The sequence below is a fragment of the Microtus oregoni genome, unplaced genomic scaffold (genome assembly GCF_018167655.1).
Source record: "Microtus oregoni isolate MIOR12 unplaced genomic scaffold, Mior012 000020F_ref0000438, whole genome shotgun sequence".
Lineage (NCBI taxonomy): Eukaryota > Metazoa > Chordata > Mammalia > Rodentia > Cricetidae > Microtus > Microtus oregoni.
In genome coordinates this window covers 3,911,602-3,935,273 of record NW_024543079.1, presented here as the reverse complement: position 1 = coordinate 3,935,273, position 23,672 = coordinate 3,911,602, and the positions used below count along the sequence as shown (strand labels likewise).

General features: G+C 52.1%; 1 protein-coding gene across 3 annotated transcripts in view; it reads right to left on the bottom strand.

The window, feature by feature from the left end:
* The window catches only part of Sulf2 (sulfatase 2), an 84,931-nt gene extending 65,539 nt beyond the window's left edge, over positions 1–19,392 (bottom strand). The window contains exon 1 of one of the 3 annotated variants that reach the window (XM_041670608.1): positions 19,257–19,392. The gene's annotated coding sequence lies outside the window, so the exon portion shown is untranslated. Of the gene's footprint in view, positions 1–18,696; positions 19,151–19,256 lie in introns of those variants that run through there. The other 2 variants (XM_041670607.1, XM_041670609.1) reach the window with 2 other exon arrangements.
* Between the last annotated feature and the right edge of the window lie 4,280 nt (positions 19,393–23,672).

The window sequence follows — 23,672 nt, the reverse complement described above, 5'->3', positions numbered from 1 at the left end:
GTGCTGTTCACCTTTGGGTGAGCTTGGTCAAGAGCACACAGGAGGGGACAGGGCAGGAAGAGGGTGCTCCCGAGGCACCCTCCCTGGCAGGTCTCTGCCCACAGTTGTCTTCTCCTCATACGAGAGGTAAGCTGTATGCCCAGATATCCTGACCCCAGGCCCCACTCCTATGACCCCCACACTCGTTCAGAAGCCACACACAATACCCAGGATTGATGTTTAGTGAACAGGAAGAATACAGGGAAACTGCTCTTAGGGGCAGTCAGGGAAGGCTGCCTGGAGGAGGGGGCATGAGTCAAGTTTGAGACACTAATAGGTATAAAAGGTCAGAGAAGCCCTGGGGCACAGCAAGAATAGGAAGAAGTGGTAGAGGGTGTGGCCTCAGAGGTGAAAGAATGAGGAACCTGTGGTCAGGGAGTAGCCTAGCTGGAGGTACACGCTGTCCCTGACCCTGGCATCTCCCTGCTTCCTGGGTGCAGGTTCCCTCCTGCGTTCTCTGGTCTCTGAGGGTACTGCTAGGGCTTATGGGACAGTTTTCCATGTCCCCTTCTTCTAGGGTCTTGGCACCAGCTGCCTTCTTCTGGGATTCCAGCTGGAAACAACAGAACCAAACCAGCCTTCAAACAGAACAGGGTTTTACAAAAGGACCCTTCCGAGGGGTGGGGTCTGAGGGATGGAGGCCGGTCTCCAGACAAAGCTCACTGTATGGACAGGTAGCTCAGGAATGAAGAAAACAGGACAAAGGGGCCAGAAGCTCCAGCGGGGTGACGGCCAGGCAGAAAGCCATTGAGGCACAGTTCTTGGTTCTATGAACAACAGGTGTCCGCCCGTGAGTCTCCAGGTGTGCGCGTGTGTAAAGAGCAACACAGGATGGGAATGGTGTCGAGGCCGCGGTCCCAGCTGGCGCTCAGAGAGGCTAGAAGCAACACGTGCAAAGTCTCGGGGAACAGAGTGACCAGACTGTCTACACGCCAAAGAAGCAGATGGCCGACAGGCTGTGGGACCCCAGGACTCATACACCAGAATACTGGCTCTGTGCCAGGACCATTCCCTGCCCAGTGAAAACAACTGTACCCCAATCTCTGCTCCCACCGAGCAGGGAGAGGATGGTTGGCGAACAGGGAAGTCCACACGGGTGGGAGGAGGACTATGATCTGGAACTGGCTGCCTGGCTTTGAACCAGCTCTGCTGCCCACTGGATGCCAGGAGGTGTGTCATTTCTTACAGCCTCGGTACCTTTACCTATGAAGTGAGAGAAACAAGAGCATCCACAACACAGCTGAGAGGATGGAAGAATGGCTAACGACCTTTAGAAGTAGATCCGCATACAGCAAGTGCCCAATCAATGTTGGCAAGCCTCACCTGCTGGCTTTGGGCCACCTAGCAACAGCACCGAGTTTTCATTTCAACATCCGTTCCTTCCTGCATTTGGTTTCTAGTGTTCAGGCCCAGTCACAGAGGTCTAAGGTTAGACCATGAGATCCAGACCTGATCCAAGCAGAGCTTTTCAATCCCCCTGCCTCAGCGATTCCCTAATCAGAATGTAACACTCTGGCCTACTGAGTATATACCATTCCATAGAAACAGGGATCCTGTCACCCTCTTGCCTCCTGCAGAATGGAGAAGGAAGCCACCACAGAAGAGGCCAGTTCTGGGAAGTGGTATGAACTCAGTGACCTTAGAAGCCTGGTTCCAGCTAATCCTGAAGGGGGACGGCTAATATCTAGGTCCTTCAGAGTCAACAGATCCCCCCCGCCCCCCTTCCAGCCATGAGCTATTCTTTTTGTAAGGTCAGCTTCCTCCCGATGCTTCTGGACACAAGTCAAACTTGTTTTGGGAGACTCGTGGAGAATGGCCGCTCTCTGCTCTGTTGGTGCTCATGGCTGGCAAGGCTCCAGAACTGTGCCTGGCTATGTGCTGGCCGCTGAGCCAGGCTGCGTGTGGTCTTTGTTTGGCCTGGAGGATTCTGGGGGGATCAAGAGAGGGCTCCAAAGCTGGTATCTCACTGCCTGTTCCCTCCATGGCTCTGTGATCCTGCCATTCATTCCCTTGATGTGTGTGATGTAGGTGGCCTGATCTGAGGTCAGAGGACATGAACCTTTCCTTTCCATGGAATAGTCTAGAGATCGCAGTATAGATGAACATACGGGGTTCCGGGTCCTTCTCAAAAACACAGAGCATAAGGGCCCGCAGGCCATACCTCAGTGTCCCTGCCCTACAGTTATTGGGCTATAAGTTTGTCCCATGCCCATCCCTGAGGTTCCCCAGAGTCTCAGGAAGTCTGGGTGACCAAATATCCCCAGCTCTTTTTTCCCCAGGAGAGGGAAAGCCATGATGCCAGAGTCCAGAGGGCAGGAAGGGCTGACATCAGATGTGAGTTACCCTGACAATCTGTTTACCTGATGTTTTTAAGGGTAAAGTCTCACTAGAACTCACCGAGTAGCCAAAGGTAACTTTGAACTCCTGACCATTCTGTACCCACCTCCCGAGTGCCAGGATTACAGGCATGTACACCACACATCCCGTGTATACAGTGCTGAGGACAGACCCCAGAGCTCTTTGCATGCTAGACGGGACTCAACCAACCGGGCTGCATCCCCAGACCTTGTTTCTGTTTCTCAGAGGGAGTGAGATCTCACTGTGTGGTCCTGTCTGGCCTGAAATTCCTTATGTACACCTGGCAGTGACCTGCCTGCCTCTGCCCCAGATAGATGACAGGCTGTCCTGTGAGGCTCTCCCAACCCACCTTCCTGGTGACATCGGGGAAAGATAGAACTATCTTTCATACTTAAAGTTGAAGAAAACATTAATTTCTTTTGCATGGCTTTGTTTTAAACTCCGTCTTGTTTGTAAGAGACAAGACGCTCAGATACCCCCTTCATAGGGTGGGATGTGACCTAGGGATGCAGCCTTGGGAGGGCCTGCCTTGCAAGAAGCCTAGGTATTATTTTTTGAAAAAGATACCTATCTGCAGTGGCCTTTGTCTATAGTTGGGGACGTGGGCACAGATCCCACAGGAACAACGTGGAGACTGGAATGAAAGACCTAGGGGCTGGAGAGATGACTCCGAGGTTTAGAGCACACACTACTCTTCTGGAGGACCCGATTTCGGTTCCCAGCACCCACACCGAGCAGCTCGTGAGGGTTTTTATGCCTCAGGCCTCTGCAGGTACTGCATTCACAACCCCTATACACAGACACATAACTAAAAATTAAATATTTTAAAAGAGACAAAGGACCTAGATTTAGGAGACGGGGAACAGGGAAAAGCTAGCCCATTCTAAACCCACAGACAAAGAGGCCCCTCTGCAGCTCGGCTGAGAGAGTCATCTCTCCAGACCCCTAACCGTGAGTGAACCTCCTGAGCACCTACTTATGTGCCAGTCACAGTGTGGGTGAGTGCCACCGGGGCTACGACGCTGGGCTAGCTCCAGACACGGCGTTCCGGTGAGGACAACAGAGACTGGGCTAGCTCCAGACACTGGTGTTCTGGGGAGGACGACAGAGGCTGGGCTAGCTCCAGACACTGGTGTTTCGGTGAGGACGACAGAGGCTGGGCTAGCTCCAGACACTGGCGTTCTGGGGAGGACGACAGAGGCTGGGCTAGCTCCAGACACTGGCATTCCGGGGAGGACGACAGAGGCTGGGCTAGCTCCAGACACTGGCGTTCTGGTGAGGACAACATGAACGGGCTGGTGGGATGGCTCAGTGGCAAAGGTACTTACTACAACAGTTGGTCAACCTGGGTTCTGATCCTGGAACCCACACGAAGGTAAAAGACCCAAGAGACACCACAAAGATGCCACCTGACCTCTGCACACGCGCTGTGGTACCCATTCCCCCACCCACGTGAAACACAAGAATGCTAATAAAGGTAAAGGCCCCGTGATTGGAGTAAGCACAAAAACGAGCATCGCAGAAGCATGCAGGAGAGTGGCTGGCCCAGCTGAGAGTGGACACAGCTGTACCCTAGCCCGTGCCTGTGGCAGCCACGCCTGCTGTCCTTCCTGGGTGTTTCGGGGAACTGGAATCAGATAGGACATTCCCACCTCTGTTCTTTGTTCTTTCCTCTCAGCTGAGGACAAAAGCTTCCTTGGCAGGAGTTACAGTTATTTCTGAAAAAGGCCCCGAGCCAAAAGCAATAAAGCCCAAGAACAGAGTTGTTATTCACGCCTAATTGCGGGCTGGTGTTCAGCGGGACTGCCCGTCCCAGCCTCTCGCCCCATCTCTCAGCCCCACACTTGCCCTGCCCCGTGCGTGCCCTGCACACAGCACAGGGATTTCTGGCTATGGATGCTGTTGCGGTCTTTAGGAAGGCCATCCAGGAGCAGCGGGCCATTCTGACTGCTGGGATAAATAGCCCAGTCATTTCTCCTACTTCTGCCTGACGCCTGGTTGAGCACACCATCCCGAGCCTATACAAACAGGTCAATGCTTCTGGTCACTCCAGAGGCTGGGACACACAGGTGGGGCAGCCGCCTGAAGTCCTTCTGACCAGATAACCAGCTAGCGGCGGGATGGATAGAGAGTATGTGGGCCCTGCTTCCTGCCTCGTGTGCCTCGCGGACTAATGGACATCTGAGAGGAAGCCGTTAGGGAGGAGGCTGTGGGTCCTGTGAGCTGGGGCTCATGGATTGTAAGTCAGCAACTGGGATGTCCGCAAGTAGGGCCCACTCTGGGTTGGAAGAAAGGCAGGTGAGCATGTCAGGTCCAAACAAGGCCGGGACTGGTGTGTGTCCGGCATCCAGGGTGCTGGAAGAACCCTCGACAGTCATCTTCACTTTCCAGACAAGGACACTGAGATGCAGCAGGATGAGGGGAGTTGACTTTGCCCTATAGAGAGGACCCAACAGTACCTCAGTACAGGTCCCGAGAACAAGAAAAGTTGCCATGGAATTTTAAAAGAACTTGGCCTTTAAAAAACCCCATCCTTTGCCGCACCTAGGCAAAAGCCACACAGACTTCACATTTTTCCTCTCCAAGAAGCATCCACTCCCCTTCCTTCTTTGGAAAACAGTACACCAATTTTCTCTAGAGGATATGTTCTCCTACCAAGGGTGACCATGTGACCAGGGCCAGCCAATGAGACTCATCCTGAGCTCAGGTCTCCCAGATAGTGCTCAGGGCCAGGGCCTCTATGTCCCCCCACACAGGTACCCCTGAAGTCTCTCTAGCAGGCTAGCAGCTCCTGCTCAGAGTCCCCCAGAGATTTCCAGTCCGTGTCCTGTCCTCTCCTAAGCCCAGCCTTCCTGTGAACCCCTGAGACTTCCAGTGCCTTCCCGATGAGTATGGTTTCTGAAGCAAGCATTGGGGAGGGTGAGTTGTTATGCTGGCAGCCTCTGCCCAGCGGCCACACCCTTGTGCAGTCTCCACCCCCTGCTCTGACCTAGTGAAAGTGGCCAGTATAAGGCTTAACACTCCACAGCTCACATTTCTGCACCCTGAAGCCAGACTATGCAGAGAACACCACGTCATGAGGCTGCCCACGTAGACACGTGGGCTTCACCATGGCTGGGGGAAGCATGCCTGTGACCAGCTCAAGGTGTGGGTCAGCAAGGCATAGCGCAGTTTGGACTTCCCAGCTGGGGTCACTCAAAGCAGACACTGGCAACCCACAGCACCCCAGAACACAGGGGAACTGCCATCATGTTCACCAAATGCTTCAAAGCCCAGCGATGGAGGCGGAAAGACGACCAAGCTCAGTGAACTACCCACGCAGCAGCTGTCCGGAGTGCCTCAGTGTCCCCCTTACTAGAGAGAGATGATTGACTTCCTGCTTCTAAAGATTTGTGGGATGACTAAGTGTCAAGCAATAAGTGGAGGGCAGACTTAATTTAATTAACTTATTTCTTTTCTTTTCTTTTGAAAGTAGGTCTCACGTCGCCCAAGCTAAGTTTTGAGCTTGATGTGTAGCCAAGGGTGACCTTGAACTTCTCCTGATCCTACTGCTTCTGCATCCTGAGTGCCAGGGTGACAGATGTGTGCTACCTGCTAGGTGTAAGATTTTAATATCACGACAAACGCACTTGCGGTGTGCGGTCCCTCGAAGTGTGTCACAGCAGGGTGCTAACATCTGTGTGGGCCTTGTAGGTGGGAGGGGTGGGCCTGACGTGGGGCCACGGCTCTCCACCCCCTCTCAGGATTTGTTTCTCACGGGTGTGAGAACCGAGGCCTGCTCCACTGGGAAAACCAACCAGACAGGGCAAGAACAGAGGCAGCTAGACTCAAGTCATGGCCTCAGGCTAAGCCCCCAAGAGGCACTCAGGTGGCCCCCCCCTACATCCCAGCCATCACGTTTCAGAAGAAGCTGAAAACTCACTTTTAAAATATGCATGTAATTCTAGCACTTGGGAGGTGGAGAGAGGCAGGAGGATTGTGAGTTCTCAGTCAGCCTGGGCTACATAGCAAGTCCCTGTCATATCCCACCCCAACCCCACAACAATCTATTAGCTGATTTTCCAGAAGGTTCAAAGGGACACATGGATGAAGAAAACAACAGCCAAAGCTTCCATGAACCAAACTCAGGCCCTGGTAGGCAGCCTGGGATGCCCTCCCCACTTTCTTATTTTTTTAGCCGGGGCCCTGAACTCCCAGTCTCCTGTATGTTGAGTCTGCAGGCATAGGCCCCTCATGCATGAAACAGGATGGTGGTGCTCCAGCCCCGAACCATCCTGGATCCACAGGGGCCCAGCCAGAGTTCAGAGGTCATCCTGAGATGGGCTTAGATACTAGGAGCGGAGGTGATGAAACCGGCTCAGCCCTGACGGTCCCAGCACCTGCCTCAAAGGCGAACTTCCACTTCCCAGTGGCCCAAGAATGACCAGCTCTTGTGTGGGACCTGCTGACCCTGCTGGAGCACCAGGGAGATGACCCCTCCTCCACTGGTCACCTGGGCATGTATGAGTCCAACCAGTTCCACCTCAAGCTTGTTCTCGGCCAGGGACAAACAGGTTTGGACTTCCAGGCCAGGAGCAGTCACCTTGCAGCAAGGACAAAGGCTGCATTCCATTCTGTGTTGGTCCACAGAGCTCCTTCCTGGGCACCTGCAGGCCTGGGCCGAGCTCTAAGAAGACAAGTCCTAGCTACTCAGGGCTTACTTTTTAGCGAGAAGAAACAAAGGACAAATATGTGCCGAGAATTCCAGAGGAGACATCACAGCTGAGCCCAAAGGAGCCAGCAGTGTGGTTATGGAGGAAAAGTGGGTCACGGAGTGGGGACAGCAAGTGTCAAGGTCCTGGGGTTGGAGAAAGCTTCCAGCATCTGAGAATAGAGATGGCCAGTGTATGGGGATGCGGGGAAGCAGGCAACAAGCTTCAAGAGTTGAGGTAAATGGGGCAGAGGCAGATGGGGCAGGGTGAACTGAGCCTGGGTTTTATTACAGGAATGGCAGGCCCTGATACAGGCCACTTCAGGAGAGATGCCACCTCCAGGAGCCCCTTTAGGACCTGGCAGAAGGCAGCACACCTGAGCCTTCTCTCCTGCCTTTGTGGTTCTCAACGGTGCAGAACACTGGGATTCCCTGAGCAGCTGCTAAGCACTTCGAGACCTAGACTGTGACCCCCCCCCCCCCCCCCCCCGCTCCAACAGCGCTTGCTTAACCATCAGGGTGTGGCCAGGGCACTTGGAGATTCCAAGTCCTCTGGAGACAGTGAGGATCTCCCTTGCCCAACCATCTTTCTGCTTGGGCTCACAGTGACAGGTGCCATCCTGGGTTCTCAGGACAGGCTCCTGAACCTGAGTTTGGCTTCTTTTCCCGGGCTGGTGTCCATGGGGCCCGGAGCAGACATAGCATAGCAGAACAGTAAGTCTGATGATTCCTGTTGTAAGATGATGTTATGCTCTTTAGACTCTTTTGGGAGGTTGCCCAGCTCCCAGATGAATCCCACATGAAGCCTTCTCCTTAGTTATACCCATCTGGCCTTAGCTTGGCTTGTTTCTTAACTTATATTATCCCATCTACTCTTTGGCCTCTGTTTTTCCCATTCCCTTACTTCTGTGTAGCTGGGTGGCTGGTCCCTGATGTCCTCCTCCTTCTTGGGCTACTACTCCAGAATCCCTTCTCCCAGTTTTCTCCTCCTATATAGTCTCTCTGCCTGCCAGCCCTGCCTATTCTTTCTTCTGCCTCGCTATTAGCCGTTCAGATCTTTATTAGATCATCAGGTGGTTGAGAAGGCAGAGTATCACAGCTTCACAGAGTTAAACAAATGCAGCATAAACAAAAGCAACACACCTTAGAATAATATTCCCAACAGTTGCCTTTCTTGATGAACCCACTGAACTGTGATCACCTGTCACAGGGAGGCAAATGGCCTTCCCTAGAGACAGTGCCCCAAGGACACAGCCAACCCTGCTCCAAAGCTGAAGAAGGATTCTCAGATAGGAGCAGGAATAGGCAGTGACCACTAGAATGCAGCTTTTCTGTCCCCAGGCCACAGTGCCCAGGCATGGATCTAGGTTCCCACAGCTCCTGGGGGAGCAGGCTGCTATGACTACCTCAGTTTCCAGGGGAGGCAATAGACTCAGTGAGGCAGAGTGACTTGCCCATTTGCATCCAGCTCTTGAGAGGCCAAGCTGGGCAAGGCATTCTGATTAGAGCTGTGTCTTTCAATGACAGACACTATGACCACTTGGGACGTCTCTTCTACCCCGTCCCAGCTCAACCTGGGCAGGAGCTAAAGATCTCAAGACCAACTATAGAACACGTGGCCCGGTCTAGTGAAGGCTGGATTGGTCTTGCTGACTGCACTGAGTGTCACAGCAGGGTGGTGTGGGAAGAGGGGCTACAGGCATCTTCGAGATAGAAGCTTTTGGTGCAAAGACCCCTTCCAAATCAGCACTGCTATAAGCCCATGTTCACAGGGGGGCTCTCCTTGCCCAAGGGGGCACCCCAGGAATGTGTGAGGACATCTGAGCCATCACTGACCAGAGTGCTAAAGAGGTGTAGGACTGTTGGGCTGTTTACAACACACACCCAGCAAACAACCATTCATTTCCAACATAACTTTAGGGGGAAGGTGTTTTGATTTAGGGGGACAGAAGCTCACGGATCCCGTACTGGCCTCGAACTCCATCTGTATGATCCTCCTGCCTCAGCCTCTAGAGTGCTGGGACTACAAGCACGCACCAAGAGACCCAAGTTCCAGTATAATTTCCTAACTTCTGCCAGATAATGTTGCAGATGAAAATGTCACTGGTGCCAGGAGGTGCCTTCAATCCCAATACTTGGGAGGTTAAAGATCTCTATGAATTAAAGGCCAGCCTGGCCTACAGAGTGAGTTCCAGGACAACTACGGTTGTTACACAGAGAAACCCTGTCTCAAAAACAAAAACAAAAAAAAACAAAAAAACAAAAACCAAAACAACAACAACAAAAAAAAAAACTAAAGAAAAGAAAAGAAAAGAAAGAAAGAAAGAAAAAAGAACAGAAAAGAAAAACACGACTGCTGGCCCACAACACGATTGCTTCTGCATGCTTTTCACCCTACACCCAAATAAACCAAGAAAAGACCAAAATCTGTTTCACTTGGGAAATTTGGCCAACTGTTCACCATTTTATAAAACTACATCATCTTATGGGTATGTGGTTATGTGTGTGTCTGTTTGTGAGCGTGACAACTGGAGACCCAGAAAAAGAGAGATACAGTAAAGATAGTTTCAGACAAAAAAGTCTCTAAACAATTTACAGTGTATTTAAAAATATATGTAGGCTTGGGAAAGAAAAAAAAAGGATAAAGTCCTTAAAATAAAAAATAAAAAAGAGAGTAGTTGGGTATGGTGGGCACACACCTTTAATCTCAACACTTGGGAGGCAGAGGCAGGTAGATCTCTGTGAGTTCAAGGATAGCCTGGTCTACGGAGTGAGTTCCAGGACAAAGATACACAGAGAAACCCTGTCTCAAGAAGCCAAAAATTAAAAATAAAGATAAAAAGAAACAGAGTTTAAAAAGATGGAAAATACACAGAGAATCTGGATACTGTATGCTATTATGTTCTCTTTGAATTGTTTGAATGCTGAGGAAGGAGCAACAGTTGCTAAAAGATATTTATTTGTTTATAAATGCTGCTGAATTAATCCAGGATAGGTAATTTGAAAATACTTTAACTTCAAAAGTCAAAAGGTATGTTACTTTGGAGAAGAGGTTTTGCTTTTGTTTCCACAGGAAATAAGAAGCTGTGGGTTCATTCTGAGTTAAGAAAAATCAGGTTTGATCAAGGAAGGCCACCTGAGAAATCTCCTCTACGAAGAGATGGCCCAGATGTCTGAGTTCTACATCCAGAACTGATTCAAGATGCTGCCTGAGGTGATCAAGCCTCACAGGATACTCCAGTCACGACTTGATTATAATTCTAAATTTTCTTTAGGTCCCCATAAGATTATCAGTGCCCCCAATCACCAGGAAGTAACCTGGAAAACTACGCCCACATTCCCAAAAAATGGACTATGGATATTTCCTTTGTTTAGAATGTTGGTTACAAGTTGTTATGGCTAATAGTTAGGAGAAAAGCTAAGCAAAGGATATTAGATTCAGAGTTCTTGGTTAAATAAAGGGGGGAGTGCTGTGGGACAATGTTCTGTACCCTGCCACTTGTATTAGTTTTAATAAAATGCTGATTGGCCAGTAGCCAGGCAGGAAGTATAGATGGGGCAATGAGAACTGGAGAATTCTGGGAAGAGGAAAAGTCAGTCTGCAGTCGTCACCCAGAGACAGAGGAAGCCAGAGACAGAGCAAGCAAGATGTGACTGCCTCGCTGAAAAAGGTACCAAGCCACGTGGCAAACACAGACAAGAATTATGGGCTAATATAAATTATAGGCGTTAATAAGAAGCCTGAGCTAATAAGCCAATCAGTTTATAATTAATGTAGACCTTAACGACTGTGGGAACCAAGCAGGACAGAGACATCTGTCAACAGACAGAGAAACCCTGTCTCAAAAAAATAAATAAATAAAAATAAAGAAAAGAAAGAAAGGAAAAGGCCAGAAAAGAAAAACATGACTGCTGGCCCACAAGATCACTTTTGCATGCTTTTTACCCTACACCCAAATAAACCAAGGAAAGACCAAAACCTGTTTCACTTGGGAAATTTGGCCAACTGTCCACCACTTTATGAAACTGCATTGTCTTGTGGGCATGTGGCTATGTGCGTGTCTATGTTTGTGAGCATGATGACCAGAGACCAACATCAGCTCTCTTCTTTTTGAGACAGGACCTCTCACGGAACCCAGAGCTCAGCAATTCAGCTAGACGAGGTGGTGAGCAAGCCTCACAGATGCCCCCGATTCTGCCTCCCCGGTGCCAGAGTTACAGGCGCTGCAGCACGCCTTCCTCTTAACACAGGTGCCAGGGATCCGAGTTCAAGTCCTTATGCTTTCTCGGCATGCACTTTACCCACCAACCCGTCTCCTCAGCTGCCAGAAAATGTTCATGGCCATATTGGCTAAACACCCACCTACACTGGCTGCTGGGAGGTGTCCATCCCCTCAATGGTGAGCACCTGTACCAGCCCTGCCTAGGTGTCCAGCCCAGATGCTGGGCCACAGTGTGTCTACTGTGTTTAATTATAAGCCAAGCTGCCTTTGTTTTCCCTTTCACTTCCAATCAGGGCATTTCACTGATGACTATGTAGATAATGTTATCTGCGAATTCCTTCCAGGTTACCCTACCCTCAAAGCACTTGCTAAAACCAGAGGTGTTTGATCTGTTTGTTTGGGAAGCATTGAGCTAAGGCCATCAACAAAATCCCACTTATCGTTCCCAGTGTTTGGTTTAGAATCCAGGACAACACCCAGGCAGGGGCCGCTGAGACAAAGAGCAAAGCCTGTTGCAGGGTGTATTTTGTTCTTTAGAAAATAAGAGATAGAAGGAAGTCTGTCTTCTATCCCTCCCTGCTTTGAAGGGAGATTTGATGATTGGAGCTGTGGCAGCCACACTGAAACCAAGAGACAAGAAGGTAGAGGGCATACTAAGGACAGGGGGACAGCGGGATCTTGGGATTTTGAAGATGTTATCAAAAGACAAGACTCAGACTCTCCCCTACTTGGAACTTTTTGTTACGTGAGAAATAGAAACTTCAATTGCCCAGAATGCTAAGCCGGGCATTCCATTTCACTCTAAGTCAAGCATCAAGAGCCACATCCAAATGATTAGACGCTGAGCTATCGTAACGATCTTGGTCGGCTTCCCTGTTCTTCGAAACAGCCAGCTTAGCGGCTATCCTTCAGAAGTGTGCAGACAGCATGGTCTCCAGAGTGACGCTAGGCAGTCTTCACCAAGCACAGATTCCTCCTAACTTCCCTGGGCTGTACGTTCAGATCCCGGCCTCTCTGACTACCAAGGTGGGTCAGACTTCTGCAGGAGTTCTGGCCATGAGCCAACAAGAAGAGCTGTCAGCAACACACTTCCCAGACACATCTGGCATCCACCTGGCCAAACACAACTTATGTCCCTGCTTGAGGTCCTCAGCGGATGGCCTCGGCCTCCCCTACCCCCTGGCCTCACAGACATGCTTAGCTTAAGGATTCCAGTCTGGGCTAGAATGGAGGGTTGTCTCCAGAGGGGCCCTCGTGTGTAAAGTAGGGAGCCCCCCCCCCCCGGGCCACTGAGCCCATGTGTGCTTTGCAATCCCCTTAAGACTGGGAACATAAAACAATGGTTTGTGAGACTCTAGCAAAGTGCTAGGCGTGGCAGCAGAGGAGGCTTGGAAGGCTGGGCTGATAGCCATTCTCCTCAGGAGGCACGATGCCATCTGCCATGGTGGAGATGCCCCACTGCCCCAGGCAATTCCCAGAAGGCCTCTGCCAATCACTCAGCAGTGAGGAATCCATCCTGGGAAGCTCAGCCAACGCTTTCTAACACTCCCAGGAATGTCAAAGGGGAGCCAGTGGGGTGTCTGAAAATATTCATCAAATAGGTGTGTGACGTGCCCTGGGGGACAGGGGACCACACCAGGGAACGTCAGTGAGTCTAACGGCACAGCTTAAACAATGGTGCCCGAATTCGGGTTGTCAACCTCAGCAGACTACAGACTCACACATCCAAGACTTGAGGTGTTTGCGCGGATCTGGACAGTCAGCTGGCTCAGTCCTCCTTAGCCTTCCCTCCTGGTCTTCCTCACACTGCTTAGGAACCACCCCGTCCCAGGCCGGCTGGCCACCACACTAGGTCACCATTCTCAGCACTGCGGCCACTCTTTGGGGTGGAGCCCTCCCGAGCAGGGCAAGATGCTGAGAAGCACCGGTGGTTTCCATCCCCAGATGTCATATTTGTGGCCCTCAAATTTGTCTCCACCAATTGCTGCATGTTCCCTAGGCGGCAAGAGAATCAATGGCTCTTGCCCATTCGGGACTCTGGACCCACTCCCAGCCCTGCTGGCTCCACACCAAGTCTCTCTCCACTGTACCCACCCAAACCATCCCTGGGATTCTGTCCTGTGGCCACTATCGGTTCCCCACAGCTGTTGATGGTCCTGGGCGTTGAGTCACCACCTCAGCATCAAGCCTGCTGTTTGTGTTAGCCAAAGATTTTTGGAACACAGATCAGCTCTTTTCTGAAAGTCTATGGTTTTCTGTTGTAAGGAGCGGCAGGCTGCATCCCGCCACCCGGCTAGCTTTACCTGAAATAATTACACAGAAACTGTATTCATTTTAAACACTGCTTGGCCCATGAGCTCTAGCCTCTTACTGGCTAACTCACATCTTGATTAACCCATTTCTATTAATGAGTGTAGCACCACAAGGTGATGTCTTACCCGGAAGGATCTTAACCTGCGTCCATCTTGGAGAGGAGAGCTATAGGGTCTGCTTGAATCTGCTTCTTTCTGCCAGCATTCTGTTCTGTCTACTCCGCCTCCCTAATTTTCTGTCCTATCAGGGCCAAGGCAGTTTCTTTATTAACCAACGAAAGTAACACACAGACCCTCCTCTATCAGTTTTCCATGTCATTTAAAATAAAGTCTGAATGTCATACTTCTGTCCTCCCCTCCACAGCTCACTCTGCTGGGCGTCTGTGTCCTCTCCACCTCAGGGCCTTTGCACAGGCTGCTTTTACCCCCTCAAATGCTCTCTCCTCAGCTCTTCTGAGGCCAGTCTCTTCCTACACTTCAGGCCATGGCTCAGAGGGTCTCCTCTGCAGGGAGACCTCTCTGGATCACCTGCCTGAAGTTTCCTCTCTGTGCTCCACACTCGTGAAACTGCCTTGGATTTCATTGCTGTGTTTTGTAGTTATGTTATGAACGGCCTTGATGGTGGCCTGGCCTTGTTCACTGCTTGCTGTTGGGGCCTTCCCCTCTGGAGGACTGGGTTCTCTCTTGATAAGCTAGGTCCTCAGGTAGCACCTGGCTCTTGTCAGGTGCTTACTAGGGACAGCTGGCACTCGTAAGGTACTGAGACCCATGAGGTACTGAGACCCGTGAGGTACTGAGACCTGTGAGGTACTGAGACCCGTGAGGTATTGAGACCAGTGAGGTACTGGGACCCATAAGGTACTGGGAACCGTGAGGTACTGAGACCTGTGAGGTACTAGGACCCATGAGGTACTGAGACCCATAAGATACTGGGACTGGACCTGTGGTACTGGGACTCATGAGGTACTGGGAACCACGAGGTACTTGAGCCCTTGTGGTACTGGGCCCTGTGTGGTAGTGGGATTCTGCAGTAACAGGGCCTGCACAATGCCCAGAAGGTTGTCATGCTCAAGGCAAGGGTGCATTTTGACACCTCTCTACCCCTGTTCTCATCTGGAGCACCCACGCACACTGCTGCCCCACACCTGGACAAGAAAAGGCCTTCTTCCAAACCTTTTGCCGGCTTGGACATAAGCAGGATGCTTTGCTCCTTCCTAGGACTTTACATTTTTTTTAAAACAAACACTTCAAGATGATTTTCACAGTGGAGGGCCAGGCAAACTCAGCCCCCAGAAAGCTCTGGATCAAAGCCAGGCTGCAGCTTTCTCCACCGAAGTGGCTCAGTTAGGTTCTTGTTCCCAAGCAGAAAGGCGAAGGTGGTGATGTCCCTGTGGTTCTCACCTCAGCTAGGATGCTGACAGACAGGCTCCTCTGACCATGGCTGCCTACACAGGTGGCTCTGGTTTCCCAAATGTCCAGGCTTCCCTTTTCCAGGGGACCCCCAGTTTGTGGGACCCAGAAGCCACCCCCCCACAATCCAGACTGTGATCTGAGGCACGCATAACTTACTATCTCATGGGAGGGCATCTAGGGGCCCGGGGGGCTGTCGCTGCAAAGAGGCTTGCTTCTACTGGGCTGTGACCACAGAGGTGAGAGGGCAGCCACTCAGTGGCATTGCCGGGCATCTCCAGGGTGATAACAGTCAAGGTGTGCCTGGGACAGATGCTAACGCTCGGGACAGATGCTAACGCTCGGCACTGATGATCTCACCCCAGTCCACAGACTCAGGGAAGGGCGTGAGGACTTACCCTCGTCACTTGTTGAATAAGAACACGGAGGCATCTAACGACTGAGTCACACGCCCCCATGCCATTGCTGGGCAGGTGGCCAGACAGACTGGCTGTCTTCAACAGCCAGCCTGGGGCTGCCAGAGACTGCAGCTCTAGTGCTGAAGACGGTGCAGAGCGAGGTGGAGGGCAGAGCAGAGAAGAATGGCGTGTATGGCAATTGCTGAGCCCCGATCCAGCAGTACCTGATGCCAGGGATGCCTTAGGATTTGGGGACCCGTGAGAGGCAGCAGACATTTTTTCTTTTGCCTCTGAGTGATTTCAGAGCCTCTCTTTCAATGGCTTGCAAGAGAAAGGGTCCTGATTGGAGCCCTTAGAAGAAAACACCCCGAGCCCACATTTCATCGGCAATTGCACTCGGCAGCTGCTGGCAGATATGGGTGAAACGGTTCTGGCTTTCCGCCCATGAACTGCAAGGTCTGTAACCCCAGCGCCCAACTGCAGCCAGCCACTGCCTCTTCCCCTCTAGGCTCCAAGTGAGGTCTAGTTCCCTAGCAACCGCCCCAATTAGGCAATCACGCCATTTATCAGGATGCCAATTAATTATAATGATCTTAATGATCTCCCAATTAGATAGCGCCTTGAAGCCGGCTGGATGATGGGCATCTGCCGGGGTCTCCACTAGGCCAGTCCCTGGGGCTGGCCATAGCCATTGTCCTGGCCTGCAGGTCACCACGGAGAAGTTCACTTTTTCCTTTTCACTGACACACAGAGTCCAGCCTGAAACCAAGTGCCAGGGACTCCCTCTGAGGCCACTCCACCAGCAGCCACAAGAGGGTCTCACTCCCACCGTGTCCTACCTCTTCCTTGTGCTTTTGAGGAGCTAAAAATCCTAACCTCAGCACGCTTTTCATTGGCCACATTTGAGAGAACCTTTGCATCTAGACCAGGGGAGGGAGACGAACGCCAGGGAAGAAGAGAGGGCAAAAAACCACCAGAGGAAAACAACAACAGCAACAATGCAAACTAGGGCACCTCCCTCCTTCATCCAAAACATGAGGTTCTTGGAGGAGGGAAAGGATTCGGAGGGGCTTCCAGCTTCCAGAGCTTTGCTGTTTCACTGGTCGGGTCTTTCTCGCCCCCTACATTTAGAAAATATCTAAGCCCCTAGAGGACAAGGGCCTAGTGGTTCAGAGGACCTGGAGCCTGAGGAATGTACCACTGAGCATGGTATTCAAGCCACAGCGCCGGGATTTCGTGTGGACACGTGACTTGTGTCTAAGGGCCTATAACACTTCCTGGCCGCTATCTTTGAGGTGAAGAGGAAACTCCTTTGAACTGGTCAGAAAGGCAGGAAGGGCCTCAGGTCTTCAGAGAGGGCAGAGTCTAAGACTAGATAATGTCTGAGTGAGAATCCCCGCTGACCCAGGGGCCAGAAGCCAGCAAGGCCAGGCACAGGGGAGAGACTCAGTTCCCCAGTTAAAAGGCATTTTGAACATCCGGTGTGAAATTGCACATGGGATGGGGTCCTTGGATACAGCCCGTGTGGGCCAGGGGGACACAGGGGCACACACAGAGACTGCACACGGGTGTGCTTAGCTCCTTCCTCAGGGCCAGCCTTGTCTCAGCAAATCTACCCTTCCACCCTTAATTCTGAAAACCTAACATGCTATTAAGGTTTCAGAAAAAGCCATAAATTCAAATAAAAAAAACCTCAAGAGGGTTACACAAAGTCCAAAGCCACACTGCCTCCCAGGCAGGGCTGGGACAGCGGGTCCAGCATTACATCGGCCAAGCCAACAAACACCATCATCAACCAACTGCTGATTACAACACCAAACCGCGCAGAAACAGGTTGTTTTGATTTTCCTGAGGACTAGCCAGGCTGGGTGGAGCATCTTGGGGGGAGGGGTCTTCAGGGAGCTCCCACCCCCTTTTAATCAGTGGTTACATCTTACTTGATCCCCTGCGGGCAAGGAGCTGGGCCCGGTGACGGTCCCCACAAACTGTAAGATGAACAATTTGGAGGGGGTGGAGGAGAGAATCCAGGGTGTCCCCAGGGAAAGCCAGTGTCACCTGCTCTCTGTCACTCACCTCCAGAGTAGACTGGGGGTGCACCGTGGGAAAGAGGCAGGGACAGATGGAGGGGAGAGGGCGGGCATCCCCATAGACACGGCAAATATCTAGAATCAAACGTAAGCTGAACGTAATTACTTGGTTAATTAAATATTGACTTTTAACTCAAAAAGTGATTAAAACAGGCTGCAAGAGAGCCAATTCAGAAGGGGTCGGGCCGCTCAGAACTTTCAGGAAGTGGGGAGAGGCGGGGGTCACCACAGCCGCGCTCTGTGCAGAACATCCTACTGTGTGGGGAGACAGGCTCTCAGGGTCCCCGCCAGACAGAAGCCACCAAGCAGACCTACGGTCCGCGGGTGGCTCCCTCCATCTGCCCGCTTTGAGCCTCCTCGCCCAGCCGCCCTAGCAGGGACTAACACTGCCATCCACACTTTCCGGGGTAACACTCCGTGCCTGGCACGCTTAAAGCTCCACAAATGCTGTCGAATGAATGAATGAACTACTCTAAATGAAGTCGCAGTTCCCCGCTGCAGCGTCCCCTTCGGGCTTCTGGAGCCCGCGGCGGACGCAGGTCTGCTGGGCGATGGGTTCTGACCTGGCGCGGGAGAAGTTTTCCGATTTCATTTGTCCTCGGTTCTGCGAGTTCCAAGTCCCTGCTTGCTTGGGTCCTGCCCAGACAAGCTGCACGTGACCTGGCTTTTAGCTGGCCCTCTGGGTATAAACCCCAAGGGGTCAACCCGGCCATGCTCCTGCAGCCCTCGGGTCCAGGCGCCCTTCCCCGGGGAGCACCGGAGCGCAGCGAGAAGTCCTCCCCCCCCCCCCTGCCGCCCAGCCTCACAAACGGGGTCAAACCGGTCAGCCCCCTGTGGCTGGCCGGCGCTGAAGCCTCCGGGTGCCACCCTCCAGGAGCGGAGCAGCGGGGACCCACTGGGCTCACCTGAGCCGTGCTCGCCCTGGAATCCGTGATCCCGGCCCGGTCCCGAGCCCCACTCACAACGCGGCCCCCGCGGCCTCACCGCGCCTCTGCCGCAGCCGGGCCGGGCCGGGCCGCGGGGCGTAGGGGACTCCGCGCTGCCGCTGCCCCGGCTACCGCCGCTGCATCCCGGCTTCTGCTCCGCCCCGCCCGCCCCGGGCTCCGCGCGCTCCAGGACCCTGGACCCGGCCGCCTCCCGCCCGGCCGGGGACCCAGCGACCTAGCCATCGCGCCTCACCTCCGGTTCCGCGGTCGTCCCGCGTGCGCCCCGGCCACAAGTCCCGGCGGCTCCCGGCCTGCTGCCTGCCGAGCCGGTGGCCGGCCGCGCTCCCGCCGCCGAGCGCGCACCCTCGCGGGCCCCGGGCGCACTCACCCGCACCCGCTCCCGCTCGCCCTGGGCGCGGAGTTGAAACCGATGTAAGCTGAGCAGCGAGCTGCCGGCGAGCCGGGACCGCGCGTGCGTGTGTGCGCGCGTGTGTTCCACTCGGCCCAGGGGCGCATCTCTTAGTCCACCAGACACCGGCGCGAAGTCGCGAGGGCCATGGATCAGGCCCCGAGGCTGGCGCGCAGAGAATCCAGCCTCTTTCCGTTTTCTTGTCCTCCTCCCACCCAGCCGCGAGGAGCCAAGTATTCCCTGAGGCGTACGACAGCCCCGGCCCGGCGCTGCCCCTCGTAATGACACGTTAATAAATGTTTTCTTTTATCCGCTTTCACAGGGGCTCGCCCTGGTTTGCAAACACCCGGCTGCCTTTGCTGAAAGCCCAGAGCTCGCCTCTAAACACACACGCACACACTTGCCATTGGAGACGCCGGCTCGGGCCGATTCCCGAGCTAGATCGAGGGAGGAACTGCCCACGCGCCCGGGACCTTCCCACGCCTCTCCGAAGCTCTCTGAAAAATTAACTTGAGCTCAAGCGAAAGCAGAAGCGTTGCCCAGGCATGGGCCGGGAGTGGGAAAGAAAGGAGAGGCCGGCTCCCTTGGTAAAGAGAAAACTCGACTCCAGGTGGTGCTGTCTGCGCGATTTCTGCCCTCCCGAAGCCACCAGAGGTCTGAGGGACACTGGCTGCTAGGGGAGGGTGAAGAGCCCACCAGTAGCTGCAGAAAGTGCAGCCAATGAGCTGGGGGGAACTGACCCTGCAGGGGAACAGCGCTGGCCTTGGGTGGAAGCATAACCCTGAAAATCCTCCATGGTATTCTATCCATTTATAGATATTGAAACCAAGACACAGAGCGTTCCAAGTTATTGGCCCAAGGTCAGACAGTTACAAGCAATGGATCAGGATCTAAACCCAAGAAACCAAGCTCTGGGATAATATCTGAAATTCCAGGCTGTACTTATCTTACAAATCCTCTTTTCCCTGGTGGGATTTTTCTAGTTTCCTGATGGATAGTGTTGTCAAATTTAATAAGTAAAAATAACAGGGCACCCATGGAGATTAAAAAAAAACAAACAGAAAAATCTCTACTGTTTATCTAAAGTTCAGACAAATTGTTTTGACTGGGTTAGGGGCTCTAGGCTCCTCTTTGTACTAATCCTAAACTTGCTTTTCCAAGCCAGGGTCTTACCTTTGGCCAGTGTGCAGTTATGGCTGGATACAGAATGTCGGGGTATTCACTTTTAGGAACAACAACAACAAAAAGACACCTCCCCCTTTCTTCCAGCATTAGTGCTGCATAAGAAGGGGCCACAATCCCTACAGCATGGTTCAGTGGATGTGTGTGTGTCAGGAAGGGCCACACTTCCCATAGCACTGTTCAGTGGCTGCGTGTGTGTGTGTGTGTGTGTGTGTGTGTGTGTGTAAGGGCCACACTCCCTGGTCACTGTTCAGTGGATGTGCGTGTGTGGTGTCAGGAAGGGCCACACTCTCCGGGCACTGTTCAGTGTGTGTGTGTGTGTGTGTGTGTGTGTGTGTGTGGTGTCAGGAAGGGCCACACTCCCCACGGTACTGTTCAGTGGAGGCACGTGTTAGGCTGCTCCTGTAACTAAGAACTTCTGAGAATTGGAACTAGAAAGTGTGATGACTTACACCTGCACTTGGGAGGCAGAGGCAGGAGGATCAGAAATTCAAGGTCACCCTCTACTACACAGTGAGTCAGAGACCAGCTGGAGGTCTAGGAGACCCATTAAAAAAAAAAAAGAAAGTCTTAAAAACAAAAAATTAAAACAGGTAGAAAAGCAGGTGCGATCAGTTTTGATGTCACGGACACGGCTCACACCTGTGATCCCAGCATATGGAAGGCTGAGGCAGGAGGATCATCCCAAGTCAAACCAGGTTATATAGTGAGACTGTCTCACAAGCATGCAAACAACACCAAACAAGTTTATATGGTATCTTTTTCTACTCTTTCTCGGCAGCATGTAATGTTATATTTACAACACCCCACACTGTGTGCCGTGACTTGGGTTCTCCTCCTGGGAAGCACCCTTCCAGCAGGTTCTATGGCCAACTGAAGAGCATCTGCACCTGGTCATCGCTGGAAATGTTCGTCCACAATCTTTGGAGAACATGGCTGTTCAGAGAGGTTAGGGTCTTGCCCACAGCCCACTGTGGATGGGCAGGTGGCTTTCGGTCCCCTGTTCCCTTCCGCCCCACTGCAGAGGCTGTGCCTAGCATTGGACCAGGTACCTCACTGCAATAATGATTTTCCCAGTGTCTCATGGAAGTCTAGGGCAGGAAAGGGAGGGAGGGTCAGGGCTGGAACATGCATCCTGTTTGCTTTGAGGTTCTGGAGAATGTTCTAAAAGTTGGGGATTTACACCACAAAACAGTTCAAGAACCACAGTATGATCACACCCTTGTCCTTCATATGGTGGTTCTCTCCGTAGTTGGGTGTGTCCCCCAGAAATTCCAGGAAAGGAGGCTCACAGTCGCCCAGCTGGGCCTGGGCACTGGAGGAAGATAGCACACTCGATTTCTTTTATGTTTTCTTTCTGCTTTGCAATTAAAAGATCTAACATAGGCACCTGACCCCGCCTCATTCTTTGCTGAGGAGGGGGGTCAGAGTTTAAGGAACAACAGCTAAGGCACCCGGAGGGTCTGCAAAATCTCTCCATTCACAGTCTTCCCCAAGTCTTAGTGAACTCCTAACCCTGCTGGCCTCGGCCTCGGGCTGCGGCCCAGGCTCCTTCCAGGTTTCTGAGGACTCCCAGCCCACTCAAAAACTTCTATGACTATCTAAAAATGTGAGGGGCTTCAGCGTCATTTGTTCCCCAGCCTGGGGAGTCATGGCCTCTTCCACAGTTCAACTCTGGCCAGGGTAGGCTAAAACAGAGTCCCCAGACCTTCAGGACTTCCTGAGTCTCCTGTCCCCGCCTTTCTAAGCACATGGTCTAGGCCAGCTTTCTTTCACATGCCCTGTGCCCCTGATGGCATCCATCACTACAAATGCCCCAGCTGGACAGCTGTGGAGCCTTGCAAGCTCCCCAGACTGCCAGGCTGTCCCCCCACCTCCATTATTAGTTTAACTTGGACACCCTTTGTTCTGACACCCCATGCCTTGCTTTTCTCCTTTGGGAGTCCCTTGGGAGTTTGTTATACAGGACATCGAGGGTTCTACTCACCCTGTAGGGTCCTTTCTTACTCCTTGACTCTCTGGCAATGGTGGGAACCCAGATGCCTCTTTCTGAGACTTTCTGCATCTCAGCCCACAGGTTGAAACCCAGGCAGATTGCTTAAACTTTTTTTTTGGCTGCATCTGGGCCAGAGTCGATGGTAGTTTATGGGGGTTATAAAAGACAACCTTTTAACATGTCTCAAACAAATTGGCGTGTAAAGGAGAAACACTAAACGGAGGGACATGGCTGGAGACTGGAGGCTCCAGCTGAGGCCTCACACTCTGGGCCACAGGTGGCTTTAATAATGCATGCAAGTTTGGCCGTGACTCACCCCTCCAGGAGAAGCCTGCAGCTCCTCTCCGAGTCGAGATCCTTCCCCCCAGCTCCTGAGTCGAGATGGGCTGTGCTGGGCTTTGAAAATAGAAATTTGAGTATCTTGCAAAACAGTATGAATTTGTGGTTTGTTGTGCTGAAATCCTCATTAGAACCCAAGCTGTCTTATCAGGAGAAATACCCTGGTATTAGGAAGAAACTGTTTCTATATCTTCAGATATTGTGATAATGAGAGCAGCTCCATAAGTCCCCATTAAAACAGAACACTAATTGTATTTCATATGGCCTCCCCGGGCCAGCACACGGTCGCAGACAGGCTTTACTTCAGCAACACACAGCTATCTGTGCATCGCCACGGCCGTTTCCCTTTAATTACATGTAATTGTATAGTCTAATTTATTCTAACGCCTGACGCCTGAAAGTGCACATTTAGGATCAAGGGCTAGTGTGAGAGGGAGGAGAGTTATAAACCACCATAATTGCCGCGAGCGATCGCGAACCGTGATGGTGTTTACTGAGAACTCTTACCAGGGAAAGCGTGGGACAGTCCCCAGTTAAGATACTCTTCAAAGACCATGGGTCATGGAGACAAATGGACTCATTGTTTGATGTTATACCATTGGTCTGTCTTAGAGAAACAGGCAAGAAAGTTTAAATGCGTGAATCTGTGTCACCTATGTGACCCTGGTAAAGAGGGTGCCCCAACAGTGTGAGGACGGGGGAGCTGGAAATGAGGGAGCCGAGGCCTCTCTGCAGACAATGTGAAACAAAAGGATTTTTCTTTTCATGTTTGTTTTTTTTTTTTAAATTATCTTCAAGTGTGTCTGTGTGTGGGTATGTGCATCTGTGTGCAGTGCCCTCATTAGCCAGAAGAGGGCATCAGATCCCCCGGAACAGGGCATCAGGTCCCCCTGGAGCTGGAGCTTAAAGCAGCCTGATATGGGTTCTGGGAACCCAACTTTGATCCTCCGCAAAGGCAGCAGGGGCCATCACTCCACCCCTGGGATCTTTGTCTTGAGGGAAAAAGCACAATCCACTTGTTCATAAGTGATATTTAATCTAGGGCTTTCTCTGGGACAGTATATCTAGTTTCATTATCAAAATCCAGCAAATCACTTCTGAGCTTTGATTACAGCTCGTAGATTGTGGTTACAGTTCGTAGATGGTGGGGCAATGCTCAATGCTATTCCCAGGGCGGGCGTCTAACAACTTGGGTTCAGCCATTGATCTCCCTTCCCCCACTCAGTTTTCTCATTTAAGAATGGAAATGGGGGGGGGGGGTGGCTAGGGAGATGGCTTGTTTGAGAAGATGCTTTCTTTGGAA